General features: G+C 37.9%; 1 protein-coding gene across 1 annotated transcript in view; it reads left to right on the top strand.

Moving 5' to 3' along the window:
• Positions 1-3,343: 3,343 nt before the first annotated feature.
• The window catches only part of LOC131440292 (alpha-1,6-mannosyl-glycoprotein 2-beta-N-acetylglucosaminyltransferase), a 231,764-nt gene continuing 218,145 nt past the window's right edge, over positions 3,344-16,962 (top strand). Inside the window, exon 1 of the mRNA XM_058611426.1 lies at positions 3,344-4,334. The gene's annotated coding sequence lies outside the window, so the exon portion shown is untranslated. The remainder of the gene's footprint in view (positions 4,335-16,962) is intronic.

Raw genomic sequence — 16,962 nt, 5'->3', positions numbered from 1 at the left:
CAGTGTGGTTTTTCTGTATGTCCTGCTGCGAAAGTTCTTCGGTACAATTCTGCTGCTCGATTAGTTCCAAAAACGTGAGGTCTTCGATGTTGCTCTCCCATATGTACAGTTGTACAACAGCATATAGTTTGTTCTCTTCCTCAGAACGCGTTCTGATTGGCAGGTGCTGACATGGGCCAAATCAGAGAGCGTTCCTGGCACCCAAGGCGAACTTAAAACTTGATTTTACCTATTACCCACCAATTTTTAACCAACCTGAGACGAACTGACATTATTTATTTTTTTCTGAATTGAAGGCGCTTTTTGCAAAAATCTGCATGATTTATGAAAATAATATTTTCTGTGATTTTGGTATAAAATGACGATGAATCACAATTTGTTTTAATAAATCATGCACACTTGCAAGTTACGCAATTATTTCCGTTTCAGCTTCGTTGCGTAAATACATGTGCGGGCGTTCTGAAAACGAAACATAAAAGTCGATCGTACCCTTTTGTATTTATAAAATATATTTCATGTCATTAAATGGTACGATAGAACATCAGAATGACGGATATGAAATTTCCCTTGTGGCAAGTTACACTTAACCTAAGAAATAATAAATTCTATAGCCCACAACACATGTGGCATCAATATACTTTAAACCCGGACAGTGTTTAGAATGTATGAGCTGGATTATCACGACGAAGTGAGAACTCGCGGATACTATTATGTTAAATACTAATTCGAATTTGATGCATACCCAAGTAATCACAACGCATTATATACCTACATTAATTCCGTCTTATATAAATTCAGTGCGACTCTCTATAAATGCCATTAAACATTAAGAACTTTTATATTTTGAATATAAAGTGGAAATGGGCACTTATACAACTAATAAAAGATTATATGTATACAACATGTTAATAGCATTAATAATGCTGAAATACATGCCCTTATTACCGTTCTCACTCCACTTTCACATTCACTCCACTTACATGTCACTTCACTTGATTTTACCTATTACCAGTATCACGCATAGACGCATGATCACTGTGGTAGAAAAAACTAATTTTTTTCAACAAAATGCATTGAATTGAGCAATTAAATATACCATGAAATGACAATACACTGAGGTCTTTTTTTATGCGAGTTTACGTACCGCATAAAAAAACTGCATAACTTTGAAACTTCGCATAAAAAACCGCATAACTCTGAAACTTAGCATAAAAAACTCGCAGAAAGGAAACCGCATAACTCTGAAAATTCGCATAAAAAAACGCATAAAAAAGTCGCATAAAAACCGCTTAAAAAAAGACCGCATAAAAACAGACCTTAGTTGCATGACAAAAAGCTGTTGTAAGATAATGCTTCATTATATTTTGAATGTAAATTTAATGCACGCTGCTTTAAAGCATGTTGAATTAATGTGCTTCTATATTAACGATGTTATATTAAAGTTGTAAATGTGCAATGATATAATGCATACTGTTACTTGAGTAATGTCATCCTTGATCAAAATCTCCTGCAATTGATGATCGAGGTCGTTCAGCACTTCTAATGCGAAAAATCAGTAGAACTTTGACAAAAATCATTGCCTCTCGAACGGCGCATAAAATCCACAGAAGGCCCATTTGCAGTTGAGCACAGAATCCTTTTTCAAGGCGTGCAAGTCTGTTCAATACTAATGTTTTAGTGTGTGCAGAGCCTCAGTTTAAATAGTCGCGTCCGTGCTGTGCGAAATGCTAAGTATACGAAATTGTCGTCTCTGTTAGGGGAAGTTACGAGAACGGATTGGTAAACAGGGAAAATCGTGCATTGTTCGTTATCATCAATATTACACCTAAGCAAAGACACCATATTAACAAGATATCCAGCTCTCACATTTTTCGAACAAATCATTGGCAACATCTTTTTTTGCGAGCATGACGCCCTCAGGCGAGTCCGCATCGAATCTAGTACATAGAAGTATGGGAGAGAAATGTCAAATTCGTGCGCGCCAAAATAGTAGCACTGCGCACCCGTACAATAGCCGTACAGATTGTGGTAAGTTTAAGAGGTAAAAGGTTTTTACCTCCTAATTTATGCTAGGTGCACATAACCAACCTGACTTTATGCTGCGTGCACATTACCAATCTGACGGTTCAACATAAACTGCTACGCACTGATTAGTCTAAGACGAAACGTAAAATCAAATGAAATTGGTTATGTGCGCCTGGCATGAATTAGGGGGTAAAAACATTTTACCTCTTAAACTTACCAACAAGTATATAGTTTTATATACTCAAATACGACCTGACCACTTTTGGCACGGTTTTATGTTCCGTATTTTGAATATAGAATATAGAAAACATAATTATTGGGAAAATGCTCTTCAAAAGAACTTCGGTGTTCTGTATTCTAAATGGCTGTAAACTAATTGTATAACAAATTTTCAGCAATTCATGCTTGTTATTTGAATATTCGTAACTTGCCGTGGCTACTAATCTTTCCATCGGTAAGAATAAAAGGAACATGCAAACGAACTGTGAAGTAGGTGAGGCGGAAAAGCAGTACAAAACAAAAAGAAACATTTCGTTATGATTCCCCTAAAGGATGGTAAACAATCTACAGGTGCCAAAATGCACATTTAATGGTTTAATTCTAATTCCCAAGAGATTTTACCAAAAGCGACACTATTTTGCATTTCCGGAAGAATGCAGGACGATTCACAATATGTATGAGCAAAAGTAAATCCGACACTCCGAAAAACTAATTAGGGTCGGAAATACAGAAAGGATCAATTCACTGCAGGAAGAACGGTGAAAAGTGTTTCGGTCTTCAAAGATTATATTTTTGCATTTAAGTCGTGCTAGAAGATTACTCATTCGTGAAAAAAGTTGCACAAATAGAATATTTCGTAAACAGACGTTTGGGTGAAATAAGAATGACCACTACAAAGATGTCTATAGTGAAAATAGGTTCAATGCCTTGTTATGATTTCTCGCAGTCAAGCAACTACTTGACTATAACGACAGAGATTCGCTAAACAAACTAATTCATATTTATTGCCACGGTCGGAGCCCGAGTCATTGTAGTGCGCGGTTACACATCAGCCTCGGCCACATGCAGCTGAGACGTTTGCTGATCATTTAGAGCATCTACCTCGCCGCCTCCACACCCTCCCGTTTAAGAAACAAGTCTCTTTGTACAAGTGTTGAGATGTCCGCGATGAAGATGATAAAGTGAACGTTGCAATTCCGCCACTCGTCCGTAGTAACGTACATTTCGGAAGTTTCGCTAGTTTTGTAGTGGACTTTGTAGATGCCGGTCGGTCACCGTCCGTTCGATTCGTAGTGGTATGCTGCTAAACGCGACACTCGTTTCAATCCGAGCTTGTTCATGAATAAGGCGTTACAGGTTTGTTACCGCATCCATTCACTCGGTGAGTCGATAGGTGGAAAACTCGGCAAATACATACGCTAATTTTTCCCGGTTCTATTGTAGTGATGCCGTGAATACGGCTTGTTTTGATAAATACATACATGTTCGTTTGTTGGTAGTGGCGTGTTCGTGAAAACCTAAAACATGCGATTCGGCTCCCGTAGGGGCACAACGTTTCACGTGTAACGAAGAGAATTACTGCGCACTGCGCGAATGCTGTTATAAATTAGTTGAATTCTCACTCGCCTTTTCCTGTGACAGGTTTGGTTTTCAGCTCGACTGTATGATACAGCCGTCAGGAAGGCACAAAAATAGTCCTTTTGTAGTCGGAAGATTCTCTCGCAGTGCGTTCATGTAAAATCACTCGGAATCGGAATCTGTGCCACCAGCTGTCAAAATCGTTTGGGACAAACATTTTTACACTTGTTCAAAACAATAATTAAGTGACAACTGTGTTTGAAGGACGAGTTTAGAGTTACTGTTCAAAAGTGTGATACAAAGTGAAACAACAAAGTGAATTTCAAGGTGCCACAAGATTATCTTGTTGCCAATCTTATCGAAGTGACTGTAATTCAATGATTGCAAGCAGAACATAACAACTGCGAATGGATGTGTCGATAATTGATTAATGGCCCGGAGCTATGCCAACTGCCTGTGAAAATGTGATGTAATCAATAGAGCAGCCACTGGTGGAATTCCCAAATACTGAAACTTTGCTTGATTACCAGACATCTACCATAACATCGTACCGCAAGGCAGGTAGTTCCATGCGTGCGATTTTCGTCGAGGAAATTGTCATTCAATCACAAGAGGGTTGCTCTCTGTCGGCTGTGTAAGTTGATTTCTTTTTCGTGAATGAAGACATTTCCACGCATGCCCGACCTCAGCAAATCTCTCGTCGGAGACGGGAGTCTGGCACCCAAACGAAGGTATGTCCATTTCATGCGGCTAAAGAACATTTCGGTACAGCATCAAAACAACGATTGTGTTATTCTTCTTGCTTATTATATTTCAGTGCATTTCTGTTTCCAAATACAGAAATAATAATCCAATAGAACAGCTTTCGGTGATGTTGAAATTTGAGACAATTTCTCGATATGAAATGGCTTTATCATATGTTTGCCTTTCTCATTGAGAAAGCCTACTTGTTTATCAATTAATTTATTTATTTATTTACAATCACCTTTATTCTGTATTTCGATCGAATGTGAAATTTTACATTCTGCATCTCGATAGAAATTTCCATACAAAAGTATCACTTGGTCAAATTACAAAATGAAAATTTCCACCTTCGATCGAAATAATCCGATTTGATCGAAATTCAGAATAGGGATGAATGTGGTACAAATTTTAATTATCAATTATGTACACAAAATTAGCTTGTACTCTGCTGATATACGATGATATACGATTAAATATCTGTCCTATTCGCTCCGTAGCTAATTCCTAGTATCGGAGAAAGACGCTGTTACGGAGAACTCTAGGTCAAACATTGATCTATTGAGTAAAGCAATCCTATCGTTCAATATATCTACTAAGATTAACGCGCGAGCTGGTTCCCTTCGTACTTGTAGTTTGTATAAACCAATTAGTAGCACGCAACTTTCATAACTCGGTAGTTAATGAGGATTATTTCGCAGAATTTCGTAGCCTTGGATATATGAGCACCTTTCAGGTATCCACCTGAGACAGATCGTTGTCATTGGAGAAAGGTTGCGTCTTCTGAGCTGCAGATGTTATTGTCTTCGCAAATGAAGGACCCGGATTTTTGCACCTGAAATCCGACCGGAACTCGACTCCGCCTGGTACTGGTCGTTTCGGGCACGAGTCGGGTTCGGGTTTAAGAATTGGCATTTTGACATAGTCGAGTTTCGGGTATTCGTACTCGACCGGTTCGGGGCAGGTTTGGATACTGAAAAAAAATTGTCGGACTAAGGTCTGAAACGGGTAATGATTTTTATTCGGATACGGGTAATAAGTTTATTCTAGGGATCGGTTCGGGTAAAGGTTTTGACTTTCTCATATAGAAAAGGTTTATTTTCTCGCTCCACCTAACTTTTCGTGTTCTTTTCGGGTCCCATAAGCACCATGCAAAATTTTAGCTTGATCTGAGAAACTATATTTTCGCGCCCGAGATTTAAAGTTTGTATGGGATTTAGTATGGAGAAATTCACTTTTTACAAAAAAAAATCGGCTGGAGATCAACCAATGAACTCTAAAAATCAGTGCATGTGTGATTTTCGTAGGAAATTTATCGAGGAGGAAAACCTTCGAAGACCGCAAAACAATCCGACATTTGTACAAAAGGTTATTAAAGGAAAACCGACACAATGTCCGAACAATAGCTCATTCCTTAATATATCTAGCATCACTGCTGCTAGTAATGGTAATATGATTTTGCTTTCGTTTATTATACTTTAACGGTTGATCAGAGTTGTTTGATGTCTTAATAATAGTTATTCAGCTTAGTACGAAGATTTTTTTTAAAGTGACAAGCCATGTTTCAAAACTCACTGTAAAGACACAAAAAAGTCAAACTATATAATTTGAAGAAATAGGTTTTTGGAGTCTTCTACAATATTTTAGAAAAACTCAAATCCTATAACTTTTCCGAATACACAAACTCTCTATCTCTTATAGTTTAGTCGATACAGACGATACTTGGTTTGTCATTTGAAAAGACTCTTCATTCTAAGCTGAGTAACTATCATCAAGACATCAAACAACTCAGATCAACCGTTATAGCATAATAAAAGAAAGCAAAATCATATTACCACCATTATCAGCAGTGGTGCTAGATATATTAAGGAATGAGCCATCGTTCGGATCTTGTGTCGGTTTTCCTTTAATAACTTTGTTTTACAAATGTCGGATTGTTGTGAAGTCTTCAAAGTTTCTCTTCCTCGTTAAATTTCCTACAAAAATGACATACTCACTGATTTTTGAAGTTCATAGGCTGATCTCTTGCCGATTTTTTTGTAAACAGTGAATTTCTCTATACTAAATCCCATACAAACTTTAAACCTCTGGCGCGAAAATATAGTTTCTTCGATCGAGCTAAAATCTTGCATGGTGCTTATGGGACCCAAAAGGAACACGAAAAGTTTAGTGGAGCGGAAATCAATATTTTGTCCCACCCTACTATACAATCACTGTAAAAACCAACTTTTGAACCGAGATCCGGAGGGCCGAATGTCATATAACATTCGATTCAGCTCGACGAACTGAGCAAATGTCTGTGTGTGTATATGTATGAATGTTTGTGTGTATGTGACAAATATAGTCACTCGATTTTCTCAACTGCTGAACCAATTTTCAAGAACTCAGATGAACTCAGATTCAAATAAAAGGTCTTACGGTCCCATAGATCGCTATTGAATTTTATCTCGATCCAACTTCTGATTCCGGAATTATAAGGCGATGTGTGCAATCTATGAGAAAATGCGCATTCAATTTTCTCGGAAATTTCTCAACTGATTTTCACAAACTAAAATGCAAGTCTTAATCTTGAAATTCTTTAAACAGTCCCCGAAAAGTTTATTCAGATCCGACTTCCGGTTCCGATATTTTAGTGCGATTAGTAACAATTTTCAATTTCATTAGTATTTATCACAAGCGATGGCGGAACGAGGTGCACATTTTTAAAAAAAATACTGGTAAACTCATCTGGTTGGCAGATTTTGGTAGTTGGTGGATATATAAATCTACTTTGGGACTACTAGTGCCCGATTTCCGCTTCCAAACGCACTGGTAATAGTGAAGAAAATCTCCAAAAACGGAACTCACTCCGATTTCTCAGCAATGGTAGAACCGATTTTCACAAATCATGATTCAAATTGAAGCTCTCAGTGTCTTAAAAGAGACTGTGCCATTTTATCCCAATCCGACTTCTGGTTCCGAAATTATAGGATGATGAGTATCAAATTATTCACACTGTTATAGAAAATGATACAAAACCGGTACGTGCTGGTACGGAAGCAGAAAACACCACCGCCTAGCACACAGCGTGCTTTGTTCAATTTTGTATACCGTGCAGGGTGGCCACATTTAAATCTATATTAACTTGACATAACTGTTTACAAATTGAAAAGGTGATGGTATTTTATATCAAAGAAAGTTTTTGATTTGATTCAGATTTGAAAAAAAAATTGACAGAATCTTCTAGTGATGTTTTTGAAAATAAAAGTAATATGAGAAAGGCATAGTTACACCTCTAGGTGGAATGAATGAGCGCTCAATTTCCTCAAAGATGGATATTTTCACAAAATTTTATTTCAATAAATGGTCTACCACTACCATCTAGATCCGAGAACCAGTTCCGGAATTATAGGGGGCACTAAAATATTAGAGAATACTAAAAATTAGGAAGCAGGGAACACTAAAAACTCACATGACCGGTTAAGACGAATAGCTGAGAAACGACGGTTTTAAACATTCCGGGAGAAATGAAAATCAAAAACATTGCAATCGATGAATCGCTCGGAAATGCTACATAAAGACTGTCTCAGAAAGTATGGACGCACTTTAATTTCGCTGTAAATAATTCACAAGTGTTATTCAAATTTTATTCGATATACTGATAATATTAGACTACAACAACATTTGCTACTTAGCCATTGTAGACTAGCTGGCGCACCTTCTTGCGAACGTTCCTAATTAAATTCCGTACAGACTTCTTGGCGACAAGTTTTGACACTTTTTCCAATCTTTTTCGAACTGTTGAATAGTTTCGGCTGCCGAGACATGTTTCCTTAGATGTGCCAAAATTTCCTCAACTGTTCGAAGTTGTGGGCAATTTGGTGGATTCATGTCTTTTGGGACGAAAGTAACATTTTTGGTAGTATACCATTCTACCGTTGATTTCGAGTAGTGGCAAGAAGCAAGATCTGGCCAGACGACAACAGGATAATTGTGACTTCGAATCATGGGTAGAAGTCGTTTTTGTAAACATTCCTTGATGTATATTTCGCTATTCATTGAAGCAGTGGTGATGAAGGGTTTCGAAATCTTACCGCAGCTACAAATTGCTTGGCAGACCATAGCTTTCTTACCAAATTTTTCGACTTCAATCGATGCCTCGGACTGGTTTAACACTTGCCCTTCTCGCACCGTATAATATTGTGGTCCTTGCAAGGATTTGTAATCAAGTTTCACGTAGGTTTAGTAGTCCATGATTATGCAGTTCAAATTGCCAGCAAGAATCGTATTGTACAGCTTTCGAACCCTCGGCCTGATCGATGCTTCTTGTTTCGGACTACGTTTTGGTTTTTTCTGCTTCTTATAGGTTCGAAGATTCAAACGTTCTTTAGCACGAAGAACATTCGACTTCGAAGTGCCCACTTTTTTGGCCACATCCCGAACTGAAACCTCCTTCTTTTGCCCGAACGCCTTCAGTATACGTTTATCCAACTAAGGGTTAGCAGGACCTTTTTTTGACCCGGTTTCGGTTTATCCTCAAAGGTGTTATCCGCACCGAACTTCCTGATTGCATTTCGCAAGGCTTTTTCACATACTCCTCCCATTTTTGCTATCTTTCTCTGTGACAGTCCGCGTTCTGTACACCATTTGTACACAATTTTTCGACATTGTTCTGCTGAAAGTCCACGCATTTCGAAACAAACTAATGGAAACGAATAAACAACTGCACAAGTGGTTAGGGAAGAATGTAAACAACAGGACGCAGCCATAAAAATTGACAGATTCTGAACCATTGCGAAATGGCAGCGGTTTTTGGTTGCGTCCATACATTCTGGGACAGTCTTTGTATATCCTGAAAGAGGGGTAAACCGGAGACCACGGCAACAAATATCAAATTGCAATAACTTCTGAAGACCTGAAATGTATATACAGCTCAACCGATCATGTCATATAACAAAGTCTCTTGTCGTATCTCGTTTTCCGGCGGTTTCGAAACAATCGTATATGGTTCCGGAGATAAGCGGAAGGTGGCAAATTATCGTGGCATCACAAGTCTTTCAGCCGCATCCAAATTTTTTGAAATTACTGAGTAATGCTATCTTCGAAAAAGTTCAATGCTATATTTCGAACGATTAACATGGATTTATGCCCGGACAATCAGTTAACACAAATTTTCTCCAATTCGTTACAACTTGTTTTGAACACTTAGAACATGGAGCGCAAGTGGATGTAATTTATACAGATCGTAAAGCTACTTTCGATACAATTGACCATGATATTCTACTAGCAAAGTTATCTAAGCTAGGGATTTCTGAGCGTATAACTAATTGGCTGAGATCATACTTGACTGGCCAAACTCTACGTGTTAAGCTTGATTCAACTAAATCCTCCAGTTTCACTAACTCGTCCGGAGTACCCCAAGGTAGCAACCTAGGTCCGTTGCTGTTCATTCATTATTTCAATGACATACTGCAAATTCTAAGGCCTCAATGTAAATTGGCGTATGCCGGTCATTTAAAGATTTACTTCATCGTTCGATCTATTGAGGACTGCCTTTGTCAACAGGCTGGATTTGTTGCAAAGCTATTGAACGGGGAAGTTGACAGCCCCCCTTTGCTGGAAAGGCTTAACGGGTCCCTTCACGGGAGACGGCGAAGTGCAAAACGGAGGAAATTGCGTCGGATTGCTTCGAGGTATTGAAGGTGAAGGTAATAAAGTGATCAAACTACCAATACATATTCTAACGTAGAATGAATCAGGGAACATAATTGCGCGTTAAGGCAGTATATATCATCTATGTCTTTAGATATACGTAAAGTTAACCAAGAAGTCTATAAGCTTTAGATTTAATGTATTCTGTATACTTCTTAAAGATCAATTGCAAAATCAAATTCCTAAGTTCTGCACTGACAATCTGCAATCTTATTAATTGCATCAGTTTGGAAAAAAAAAAATAAACTGCGTTTACAACAACTCGGAGACATTCCGGTTGTCAGTGAGGTTGAACAGCTTGAAATGATTGGCAAACGATAACTCCATGTTAGCTTTCGGTATTTAGATTCAAATGAAAGATTTTAACATCGACTTCCTCAATCTCCTTATTCCTATTGCTCTGTTCATGTTATCTGTTCGTATCACAAATTCTGTTCCTTCTCCTGATTCCAACAGAAACGGAATAGGAATATGGAATATAGAGACGGATGGTTAAAATAGTCAGAGCTGAATTGTGAAATTGCAGATCCGTAATCCAATCGGCAATTAGCATTAGTTTAATTAGTTCATATTGTTGAAGAAGGAATAGTCTCCAACCTACAGCAGCAATTGTGTTCAAACAAAGCAATTAAACTTGCTTTCAATTATATTGACCTTATTTGGTAAACCTTCTACATCATCGCATTATGAGCTATTAAAACCTACATTGCCATGATACATTCAAATCCGCCAAAGATAACACAGAAACCTCAGTTATTTCTGTCAACCTTGACGCACTGGATCGTATATACAAACAACAATGAATGCTCTTATCTATGTACTCATCAAATTCACACCTTGCTCATCGATCACAAAAAAAGGAATAAAATAACGTTCGCTACATTTAAACCAAACAATAAACATATTTTAGCCGCATAACAATGAGTACTCTATGCTACAGAACCATTCACATATTTACCTCCTACTCAATTCATCACTTCCCAGATACAAAAACTGCAAACAGAAGTGTGACAAGCTGAACTAAGTAGCACATTGTGCGTGTGTGCGATTCTACCTTGCCGTGCTGTGATAATGACAGGTCAACCACTGTCTTTGATTACAACACGCTACCAGTACATAACTACATAGTGAGGTACCCTCTGGAGAAAACATGCTACTATATGTAACCCGTCTCCATCGGTTGCTCTTGTATGATATCGTGCTCAGTGCTCAAATTATAGAAACGACATACGAACAGAGCGAGCGTCGGTTCGCTCTCACACTATAGTGCGTTATGTACAGTGGTGCCTAATTGAATACGGATTTCATTTCTGTCGAATTAAACACGTACCTGTAGCAAGTTAACTTTAGCTAGAGATTAAAACTGATCTGAAGAGAGATGCTACAGTGTGTGTGTGTGTGTGTGTGTGTGTGTGTGTGTGTGTGTGTGTGTGTGTGTGTGTGTGTGTGTGTGTGTGTGTGTGTGTGTGTGTGTGTGTGTGTGTGTGTGTGTGTGTGTGTGTGTGTGTGTGTGTGTGTGTGTGTGTGTGTGTGTGTGTGTGTGTGTGTGTGTGTGTGTGTGTGTGTGTGTGTGTGTGTGTGTATGTGTGTGTGTGTTTGTGTGTGTGTGTGTGTGTGTGTGTGTGTGTTTTTGTGTTTGTGTGTGTGTGTGCGTGTGTGTTTGTTTGTGATTAACCTATCCCAAGCCACACTGTCTGGTAGCGGTTTACAGAAAAAAGATTGTTTCTGAAAAAAAATTACCCTAAATTCCACTATGGAGAATTTTAACTATTTCGTTATAATACTAACGTTTTAGTGACAGACAGATACTAGTATTTCGAATGCTATTTGCACTCATCCTCAGTGTATCAGTTTAGAAATTTGACTTCTAGTATGACTCGGAACTCACGTCAGGCTGGCGCTTCATCGACAGCAAAAAAAATATGGAAATGCGACTGGAGACAATACGACGCAAAACAAAGAACTCGCCGTCTTCAAGAAAAACAAGCTGAAAATGCTATTCGAAGGCGGAAACAACGTAAACGACAGCAACAAATACGCACGTCAAATAGACCATTGAACAACAAGTATAACAGCAATAATTCCGAAAATTCGTCGGCACCTACTAAACAAAAATTGTCTTCCGATAGGGAATTACTGGCAGCAGAACCAGCCCCGCCTTAATGAAATGTTTGCATCAAATGGATTCAAACATTACATAAAGACTTTCGAGCACTTGCAACCGGCAAGCAATCGACGCGTATATGGTTTATGTTTTTCAGTTTTGTACATAAATATGATTCACATTTTTCGATCTAACCGATACTCTACTTCGCATTCAATGTCCTATTTATTACCAATCGTAACCAGCCAAATATACTCTTTGGACATAATATGATATTGCACACATTATTTTTTCCCCACAAACGCTTCTACATAAAACACTTTGAAAATAGAAAATAATTTATACTCAGTCAGTTACCCTTACTCATAGACGCATTTTCGTTTCTACTTCAAATTATTTATGAAATGAAAAATGCTCATTTATGAGATGAAAAATGCTAATCTATTGGCAATCTAACGCAAAGCTAATTTTACCTGAAGCGCCATCTAAGTTTCATTATTTTAACCTTTCTTAGGATGACGATTGAATTTTACACAGGCTGCTATGGAGAATTCATATAATTCCAATTATTTTGTAGAATTTTAGGAACTGCCTAAAGAACTGTTCGTTTTAAAACGTAAAAACATTTTCTTTCGTTTAGTGCAATAAGTTTTGCTTGTATAAGATGATATAAGATTACCAATACCGAGATCCGGAATTAATTCGGTTCGGTTGAGTTTTTTTTGAACGCTAGAGGAATAAATCCAAAGTGCGATACAAACCTATTTCTCATCATAATATCGTAATATTCGGTTAAGTTTGCGCATCTGTACGGTCTTTCAAGTAATACTCCATAATGTACGCGACTAATAAAAGTATTTCAAAATGATCGACATAACATTTTATCGCAAGCTAAAATCGGAACTAAAAATTATCATTATTATTAAAACAGAATCTGAGGTACTTCGAAAAAAAGAGGTAGACAATGATTTTTCTTTTTACTTGAATAAAAGACGTTGTAAATATGCTATAAATGATTTTACAAGTAGAAATTTGTTATCCCTTGTATTTTGACAGTTAAAATAGCAATCATCATCCTCGCACACGTACGCCATTATCTGTGAAACACAACGTTAGATCGCCCATGAATGATGCAAGAAATGTTACAGACAGGTTTTATCAAAACAAAGACTACAAGCTTGGATAAATTAAAGACAATTTAAACCACATTACGAGGCTTAAATACACTTCAGCATTAGGACGTCAAGGCAAATATGAATGATTTTTAATATTTCTTGCTCTTCAAATGATTGATTACATATAAATCAATTCGCACCCTCTCATTCTGCTACTAACGCAGAAGGCGATAGCACCCAGTCGACGCCGTTCTATTGACCAAATATTATTATAGACTTACGAGGGGGGGACACGAGAAAGGAACTTGTGAGGACTTAGTTATCTCACCTTTTGATGATCTGATCTAAAGAGAGATCCTACTCACCTTTAAACAATTTATCATCGCGTTCCTTTTGGATCTTTTTTACATAAATAATATTCTTTTAATTAAACTACATTCATATGCATGCAATCCGAATGCTGGTTCGAGTCCTACGTATGGACGATTTTATTTCCAAAGCACTTTTTTGTGAGTTAAACATGCCAAAGAACTTCAGGAGTATCACAGGATAGGAATTGTATTAGTAGGAATGCGAATGCGAATACTACTGTGGGCAAAAAATAGTAAAACTTAATTCATAATTTCAAAATTTTGTATTTATTGTTTCAAATCTATTTCGTCCTCCTCAAAGTAATCCTACCCCCTCGGACCCCTTACCCTTGAGCCAACGTTTTTTCTAATCCTCGCAACAGTTGTTAAAGTCAGTTTCTGAAATAGCTTTCTGGACGCGTAACATAGCGATTAACGATTGTTTCCTTCAATTGACTCAAAACGGTTTTCCCAGAGCGATCGTTTGAGTGTGCTGAATAGCCAGAAGTCACACAGAGCTAAATCAGGCGAATACGGTAGTTGCGGAACAATACAGTAAATTTAGTGATTTTGGAACTAATCGTGCTTTCAGCTTTCTTAGGCCCAAATGATCTTTCAACATGGTTTTTACTGATCCTTCCGATATTCCAACAATCCCAGTAAGATCTCTGACTACTAATCGTCGATTCTCGAGCACCAATTCCTTGATTTCATTGACGTGTTCATCATCAGTTGATGTTGACGGCCGTCCTGGATGTGGTTCGTTGTCAACGCGTTCTCGACCTTCTTTGTAATATATATGTGGTTTCACCAGCAACGCCAAACAAAACTATCCGAAAAGGGGGTTTCTTTACAAGAGATTAAAATACGTCCAGTCAGTTCGAAGTGTAATTACAAAAGTGAACATTAGCTCATTTATTTGAAAAAACGTAAAAAGACAGCAGTGTTGCGCGCAGCGCTGATTTGTTTGTTGAATACACTCTAAAGTGTAAGTAATAAGAATTCAATATACAATACTTTGAACAACTTGTACCAATGTACGTTTCGGCAGCAGAAATTTGATTTTGCACCTAAAATTTAATGGAACTTCTTCGTAATTTCACTCACTGTAAAAATCGCCGATAGCACTTTCAATATTTCAGAAAGACAGACGTTTACGAAACACTAATAAATATCTTGACGTGGCACTTGGCACAAACGGTCCGTAGTCAATGCCGCTTCGGAAGCTTCTAGCCTCATTATCGTAGACTCATCAGTAAAATCACTGCGAACCAAGAATCGCTCCATTGAGGCCAACGGATTCAAGACCGTCAGCTCGTCGACGTACGCCTCAACACGGGAACAATTTATCAGCTGCACAGAACCTTTGTATTTTCTTATAGTAAAACCTTTGTATTTTCTTATAGTAAAACATTTCAAGAATATTCTGTTAAACTTTCAAGCCTATCGGAACAAAACTCTGGAAGTTATGGAATCCTTTTCTTTGCTTATGTCATACTGCGAAAAGGCAGGAGATCGGCGCACAGGCCTAAATGTTCTGCTTCGATTAACTTGAAAATGTGACAAAACATTCTTGAAATACAAAGAAAACATATGATTTTTCGACGCCCCCCTAGAAAAGTAAAGTGTTTCCTTCGATTGTAAACTTTAAACGCGTTTCTCTCGAAAGCAGGTTTCAAAAGTCCGTGTCCATCGTCATTCGACAACTACTTCACCAAATTTTTGTTCTAATTTTGCACACACTTTCTCCATGCAAAATACTAGATCCCAACGTTTTCCTTTTGGTGATTGGTTTTTTGTTGCTTTGGGAAGGTTTTACAGCTACAAAATGTCTGTAGTTTTGACTTTAAACAACCACCAAAAATTCAAACCCTAAATAAAATCAAGACATAACGTTGGGCGCGAGAAAAGCAGCTACTACAACTTTGTTAATCGGATTTATTGACTTCTGATTAGTCTGTGCTGAGATACAGTGGACATCGCAAAACATGATTTCTGAGAAGCGTGCTTAAAAATACTTCTTCACCGGCTTATTTCTCAATGTTTTTCCACGAAAAAGTTACGAAATTTTGTTCGAATAATGGTTTGTATGTACCTTATGATTAAAAAAGAACCGGAATTTTCATTTTAAAATTCCCGCGCTTGTCCAATCGGTAAACTTTTATTCTCTCAATGTCGGCAACACTTTTATACACATTCTGTCAAATTTTGACGCATATCGTACGTGTGTTGCAAATGGATTTAAGTGTTCCGAAACGTTGAAAATGTTAGAAAAGGGCTTTTGGTGAATCGTGTCTAGGAAAAACACAGGCATACGAGTGGTATAAACGCTTCAAAGGTGGTCGTACAAGCTTGGATCATGATAAGATCCCTGGCCGCCCAAGAACAAGTTATGCTGACTGTTTTTTTTCGATATTCGTGGTGTGGTGCACTATGAATTCCTTCCGGACGGTCAAATGGTTAATAAGGAATATTATTTGGCCGTTATGCGTCGTTTGCGCGAGGCAATTCGCAAAAAAGGCCACACTTATGGAAGGAAAACTCATGGATTTTACACCACGATAATGCGCCGGCTCACACAGCGTTGGTTGTGTCACAGTTTTTGGTCAAAAACTCAACCAATATCATCAACCAAGCATCGTACTCTCCAGATATGGCCCCGTGTGACTTTTTCCTCTTCCCCAAACTCAAATTGCCCTTGCGGGGAACGCGTTTTGAGACCATAGAGACCATAAAAGAGAATTCGCTGCGATAACTAAAGGCCATACCTTCGGCGGCCTATAAAACTTGTATGGAAAATTGGATCAAGCGTTGGAGGAGAGTACTTTGAAGGCGATAATAAAGAAATTTATTAAAAATTGAAATGTTGCGTTTTACCTTTTTTTATAAACATAAAAAATAGGTATAGAATTCGCTCAAACTTTAGAAAAATTTTCCGAGGCCCGGAGGCCCGAATGTCATATACCAATCGATTCAGCTCGACGAACTGAACAAATGTCCGTGTGTGTGTGTTGTTGTCAACTAAGAGGTCGAGATCTCAGAGATGGCTGGACCGATTTTGATCAAACTAGTCGCAAATAAAAGGTCTCCCCGTTACCCAGAACGCTATTGAATGGTTTTGAGATCGGATGTTTACTTTTTGAGTTATATGAAGTTTTATGTCAAAATTTTTATTTTTTTGACTGTATCTGTCACACTTGACCTTGAAAACAGAATATGTTTCTATACTTAGATTCCACACGGTAATAGCTGTCCAACAAGCCATAGATTGTTAAAATCCGTCCATTTTCAACAGAGATACCGACATTTTTGTATAAGTGACTTTTCCCCCTATTCCAGCAGTAGAAGTTTTGAGCGC

This window comes from Malaya genurostris, chromosome 1 (genome assembly GCF_030247185.1).
Source record: "Malaya genurostris strain Urasoe2022 chromosome 1, Malgen_1.1, whole genome shotgun sequence".
Lineage (NCBI taxonomy): Eukaryota > Metazoa > Arthropoda > Insecta > Diptera > Culicidae > Malaya > Malaya genurostris.
Note: the sequence above shows the minus strand (reverse complement) of the source record. Positions and strands in the feature narration are given on the sequence as shown.